The sequence below is a fragment of the Panthera leo genome, chromosome D1 (assembly GCF_018350215.1).
Source record: "Panthera leo isolate Ple1 chromosome D1, P.leo_Ple1_pat1.1, whole genome shotgun sequence".
In the NCBI taxonomy this organism is placed as follows: Eukaryota; Metazoa; Chordata; class Mammalia; order Carnivora; family Felidae; genus Panthera; species Panthera leo.
Genome location: NC_056688.1, coordinates 27,771,171 through 27,778,223, shown reverse-complemented (window position 1 = coordinate 27,778,223; position 7,053 = coordinate 27,771,171).

The window sequence follows — 7,053 nt, the reverse complement described above, 5'->3', positions numbered from 1 at the left end:
TTGAATTGGAAACTCCAAAGAGCACCCAAGTACAGAAACTAAAGCCAAGGAAGGTCCAAAGACTTACGCAAGTCTCTGGGCCTCACTCTTATCATTTTCATTTTAGAATTAGAAGAACTAGTCAAAAGGCCTGGAGACGGTATTTTTCCCATAAGGAAACAACAAACCAATGACAAAGTAACTCTCAAGATCAGGCTAACTCATGATATTGGCCTTGCCCTCAGCCCCTATTAATATGGCTTCCTGTGTTCCATGGAACTAACTTGTCCTATAGCATGAACATTTCTCAGTCTGGAGCTTTATAGGTATAAACTCTCAATGACAAGGGCCACTGCAGGAACAGTTGTATAGGCAGATTCTGGAACCAGAATGCCTAGAGTTGAACATTAACTCTAACACTTAAACACATGATCTTGGGCAAGTTCTAAATCTCTTTGCACTTCAGTTGACTTGACGATACAATGGAAGTCTCATAATTCCTACTCCTTAAGACCTTGAGAGGAACAAGTAAGTAGTAGATAGAGGGCTCAGAACACATAAGCATTCATTAAATGTTAGCCATTACTATCACTACGAGAGGGGTTTGTGGATAGATATTGTTATTGCAGTAAAAGGTTTCTGAGTATATGTGTGCAGAAGAAAAGGCTTGTTTTATTTTATATTATTTTAGCTCAGACATCAGTTGAGCAACAGTTTCTGTATCAGAATCACACTGTCCTCCAAAGATAAGAAACCAATGTCTTCAACATGCTCCCCATCAAAGAGACCACATTTTCTCCACATAAAAAGTAAGCCAGATTTAAATGTTGGCCTTAACCTCTGATTGCTGGAACTGTCCTTAACAGCACACTCCTTTCTTTTGATCTCCTGATGCATTCACTGTACATAAATGCAAATTTTCTTGATACTCATAAACAGTCAACAAAATAGTAAAAAAAAAACCATTTATTATGTATTTCATTAGTTATATTTCTCAAAGACTAGTAGTCTTTCATAGCAGAAAGTGAAACTTATCTTTTGGTTAGGATTCTGCCAGTGCCCATCACATTCCCCTTGGCCCACCCCAAGCATTAGAGAGAGCACTGGAACTTAAATCAAAACTTAGGCTTAAGTTTCTTCCCTCACTGGTCTGGGACTCTGGTCAAGACACATGTGCATGAGACTATTAGTTATCCACTCCAATATCTGTTATCTACTTTATCCCTAACAATAATAAAAGGCCTTATTTTAGTTTGCACATGGGCATTTAGAATAAAGGCAATATTTTCCAGTCCCTCTTGAAGCTAGGTGTGGCCACGTGATAAAATTCCAGCTAATGAGGCAAAAGGGGCAGCTGTGTGACATTTGCCCTTTCTTGACCTCTCTCTCCTTCCTACTGCCTATAATATGTCTATACAATAGCTGGAGCTTTCTAGCTGCCATCATGGACCCATTTGGATGATAGCCACACCTAGTAATGGTGTAGCCTGAATCCCTAGCAATTTCATGGAGCCGTCATGCTACCCCAGATTGCCTGTTTACAAGCATTATTTAAAATGAGAGTGAAATAAATGTCTTTCTTTTTTACATAATAGCTACTATTTGGGGTTTTCTGCTGCTCACAGCCTGACGCTAATCCTAAGTAAGTGCTCTGAATCTCAGGTTTCTCATCACTACAATGCAGATAATAATTCATATCTACATTACATGTAAAGGTAATATTACAAATGTAAACTCATTGTTACAGTAGAAATTGAATTATAAGTACTTATAGAAGAAATGAAAATAATGAAATACAAAGAAGGATATAAGACAGAAACTAGTGCAGTGTAGACATTGGGATTGCATTTTGGAATGAGTGCATCAGGGACAAGGACTGAGCTGCCCCTTGGAGAGCCCCTCTCTTCAGAAACTTTAGATTCTAACCAGCACAAGCCATTCTTCACCGTAATTTTCCACATCCACAACCACGGACACAAAAAACAAGTTGGAGGAAGCCCTGGTGGGAAAGGTCAGGAAGTCCAGTAAGAAGCAGGTCAAGTGGGAAGGGAAATGGCAACTCGATGTCATTTTCAATGAACTTGAAAAAGTGAAGGGGAGAAAAGTAATCTTTAACGTTGAGGAGCGGAGTTTATCTGTGAAAGGTGGATTTATCATGGGTTTCCTTCGTCCTCTCCTTTATTTTTTTTTACCCGCTACTCCATTATCCTGTCAGCTGGAACCACGGGCTCTCCCAGAACCCTCCATCACGTCTCTACTGCTGTCTCCAGGAAGTCCTTATGGAACCTCAGCTCTCCCCTCACTGCAAATTCAGAGCCCTTCAGGTCCCAGTGCACTCTCCTGACATGGCTGATGGATGGACAAGTGGCTCCCCATGATGCCTGATGCCAGGCCCCAGATTCCAGCTCAGTTCAGTGGCTTCTTTCCTGCCTCCATACCTTAATAATTTATACATACCTCTTTCCATGCATCTGCGAAAATGCCCTTCGTCCATGCCAGCTTTTACAGGATGATTTCTGCCGACTCTCTCCATACACTTGCATTGACTACCTGCTCTGCACGCTAGTGTTACATGTTCTGTCTTATGTCTTCCCATGAGAGAGGATATTTCTAGAAGGTGGGAGCACGTCCCTCTAGTAATGACTTTCCGTACCACAGGTTTGTTTTGCTCCAAAATGATTTCAGCTAAAATGTGTTGAGCCTAATAGATCCTTCTTCAAATACTATCGTGGGTTCAAGCCCCACGTCAGGCTCTGTGCTGACTGCTTGCTCACAGCCTGGAGCCTGCTTCAGATTCTGTGTCTCCTTCTCTCTCTGCCCCTCCCCCGCTCACACTTTGTCTCACTCTGTTTCTCAAAAATAAATAAATGTAAAAAAATTTAAAAAAAATACTATCAGGTGTGGCATCACCACTTTATAAATGGGGAAGTTTTAAAATGCCAACAGCCTCGTGGCCATTAACAGCATAAATAAGAACCCAACAGCCCTACCTCAAAGGCTAGTTTTTAAAAACATTTTTTTAGGGGTGCCTGGGTGGCTCAGTTGGTTAAGCATCTGACTTCAGCTCAGGTCATGGTCTCACAGTCTGTGAGTTTGAGGCTCTTGTGGGGCTCTGTGCTGACAGCTCAGAGCCTGGAGCCTGCTTCAGATTCTATGTCTCCCTCTCTCTCTGCCCCTCCCCGGCTCATGCTCTGTCTCTCTCTGTCTCAAAAATAAATAAAAACATTATTTTTTTTAATTTTTTAATGTTTATTTATTTTTGAGAAGACAGAGAGAGAGAGAGCAAGCAGGGGAGGGGAAAAGGGAGAGGGAGAGGGAGACACAGAACCCCAAGTAAGCTCCAGACTCTGAGCTGTTAGCACAGAGCTTTACCCAGGGCTTGAACTCACTGAGTGCAAGTTCATGACCTGAGACAAAATCAGACGCTTAACCCACTGAGCCACCCAGGTGCCCCTCAAGGCCTAGTTTTTCACCACATTTCTCTGTTCACAGAGCCTAAAAAGAGAGGCTGGCCCATCCCTGCAGCCTCCACTTCCACACCTCAGCAGCCATCTCTTGCTGACAATATCCTTCCAACCTACTTCCCTTAGTCTAGATCCATTGTCTGCAGAAAAACACTGGTTCCCTCCCCCTCTGCTCCTGTGCCTATTGTTGCTAGTTCCTTGACAGAGGAGTCCAGCCTCCTCTCTTTAGTCAATTAGAGACTGTTCTCTGCACATCTGCATAGGGAATGTTTTGTTTTAGGAAATCAATAGAGAAGCCAATTTCTCATCGCAGACTTTCAGCATCTCTGGAGGGACAGTTTCCTCTCCCTCCCTGCTCCCTGTAAGTGCTTATGAGAGGAGAGATGAAGAAGGCAAAATCCTAAATTGCTACTTTTTAAGGCATTTGTATTTGTTTGCTTGAAAAAAACAGGATCCTCGTATTTTTCATAAGCGAATCATATGTGGAACCCAAACTTACAGAACAAAACAGATCTATACCAATCAAAGTGCAGTTAGAAACCTGGGGCCTCTCTCTAAGCCTTCCCCTCTTGACCTTTCCCCCCACCAAGGCTCCCAGAGTCTGAAAAGCAACCCGACATAACCCTGGGGTTCCATTATAAACTGTTGAAAAACAGAACAGAATGCAAAAATAACTAACTTGATTTCATTAGCAATTTTCCTCTGATGCACACGTGAGCTGATTTCTCTCCTCTCTGAGCAGAGCCCCTGAACCAAGAATTCTCCTATTTTTAAAGATCTAGAGAAACTTCACACCAGGGCCTGGTGACACCTCCCACTGTTCATTATTTTAGGGTGAGGAAAATCCTCAATCCCCACAGCCTACGTTTACTCCTGTGCCAAGAGCACTAGCAACTATGCTCCAGGAAGGTCAGGCCTTTATCTTGTAGTCCCAGGGCATTGAACAGCACTCACCAGAGGCACCTGGGTGGTTCAGTCTGTTAAGCATCTGACTGACTTTGGCTCAGATCATGATCTCCGGGTTCAGTTCATGATTTTGAGCCCCACTCCAGGTGAGCCTTGCTTCTCTCTCGCCCTCTCTCTACCCCTTGTAGAATTCTCTTTCTCTCTGCCCCTCACTCACTTGTGCCCTCTCTCTTTCTCTCTCTAAAAGAAAAAAAAAAAAAAAAAAAAAAGAACTGTACCCACCAGACACACAGTGAATGCTCAAGGAACTTTTCTGTTATATGGGTCAAAATTTGTATGAAAACCTCTGAAAGCACAAACCATTATTATATCTGCCCAGCCCTTTTTTTCTCTGGGTTAAAAAGAAAGGAAAAAAAACAGACTTCATTTTACTGACAACTCCCTCAGATGTCTGGGTTTTCATTAACCATCCTTTATATTATTCAATGCCGTATCTCCATATTTTCCAAATCTAACAAGGTTTATCCTTTCAACAAATAGTTAATGAGTACCTACTATGTACCCAATGCTGTTAAGTGCGAGAGAAACAGAAAAAAATGATAGAAACACAGTTCCTGCCTGTCAGGACTGTAGGGAGGAGAGAGCCCAGGAATCATACAAACTGGGGAAATAGTGACAACAGGCTGCCAGGGCCTAAGAGAGGAAATCACCTCCTCGTGGTTTCTATATGCTATTTTGATATTCCTATACAGGCACCACACAATTTCATGTGACTTGCCAAGTGATCTGGCCCCACAGAAATTGCAAAACATTACTTGAGAGTGTGAAGTCACTGCCTTGCTGTAAAGTCTGGCTCTATTATTTATTGCCTGTGTGTGTTTAGACAAGTTCCTTAAACTCTCTGTTTCTCAGTTTTCTCTTCTGTGAAGTGTTGATTATAAGAGGATTAAATTAAACAAGCTTGTCAAGTGCTGAGAACAGTTCCTGGCATGGAGTGAATATCCAAGAACTGTGTGAGCTTGTTTCCATGCTAGTCCAGGGCAGCTCTAGGACAGCTGGGACTTTTGAATGGATGAACTCGCACACATTCTCATGCCCTACTCTACCATGATGCATTAGATTTCTTTGTGCTCCTCAGTCCACTAAACCCTTGGTTCTGTCATCCTATCATATTAAATCCAAAGAGGACACTGCCTAAAATCCCGGCCTCCTTAGGTCTGTCCAAGGGGACTTTGATTATAAGAGTCAGTGTCTCTTATAAGCAGAACAATTAGAAGGAGAGTAGTCAGGGCCCCACTTCACTTTCTGGTGGTTTTGAGGTCCTTTAAGGGGGATGGGAAGGATAAACATCCAAATATGGCCAATAGCATTGAAGCTTAATGAAATACATCTTGACGCTCTGTCTCTGAAATCTCCATCCTCGGGTAATTTCCTGAGCACATTCTCTATTACACAGTAGATACTACATGCCTCTTGAAATTCAACCATGATGATAGTTTGTTAACATAGGAAAGCCTTTAGCTAAATCATATTTTTATCTCATGGCATTGTGGATTTAAAACTTGTCTTCTTTGGGTTTTGCTCTTCCTCAGGTGTGACTCAAAGGTAACTTTCTGTGCACAGTGATAGCAGAAAGTCACAGTCCTTTGGCTAGCCATCAAGTTACCCCAGGTGCAAACCACTCAGGGGAAACCATTAAAATTCCATGAAACAATGTGAAAGGCTCTTAGAGAATGGTTTGGGCCAATCTTTTTTTGGTTTTTAAGCTAATGAAAAACCAAGGCTCAGAAAAGGGAAGTGACTCAACCAAAGCCACAAGCAGTTGTCTTTTCAAGTCCCAAAATGGAGTCCCTTGTGCTAAACCCCACGTCAGCAAACCAAGACTTAGCACCTAACCTACCTGCAGTCCCAATGCCCCTAGGACTGTAACCTTTAACCAGTCAGCCTGGAAATACCTGGTCTGCCCTGGGGAGGTAATCTGCCCCATAGGCCCTTTTGATCCATTTAGGAGGACAACCTTGCCTGAAATGATGTGTTCTTTGCTAATAATATCCTTTTCTGGCCCCCTTTCCACCTTTAAAAACTTTTCCTTTTCTACAGCTTGGCGGAGCTTCTCTCTATTGCTAGATGGGATGCTTCCCAATTCAAGAATCACCAAAAAAGACCAATTTTTTCTTTACATGTATTCAGTTGAATTTTTGTTGTTTAACACAACCTTATCCTGACATGATGGGTGACAGGAGTTAGGGGAGCCCTATCATCTCCAAAATCCATCGTGATCTATAATCTGGAAAAAAAATCCCAATATGCAAAATGAGGATAATGAGAAAGCTGTGATAAGAATTAAATGAGATGATGCATTTAAACATCTTAGCTCAGGGTTTGCCACATTAAAATGCACTCACCTATGCCAGACCCAAGGTAAGATGCTTCCCTCAATGGTACCACACACTACCATCACGTCTCTGTACTGCTCTGCTAAGTTCTGTAGCCTCCCTTCCTTGTTGCTTACCAAGTAATTAACTCAGTCTGCAAAGCAAACTTTTTTTTTTTTTTTTTTCCCGTACTATGTGTCAGGTGCTAAAATGAATCAGAAGTAGTCTCTGCCCGGTGCTCACAGATGGTAACACAACATTACTGTGCAGTGTAAGACACCGTAGAAGGGAGGCTCCAGGTTGTCCTGTGTGGTGGTCATTAGCAGTGC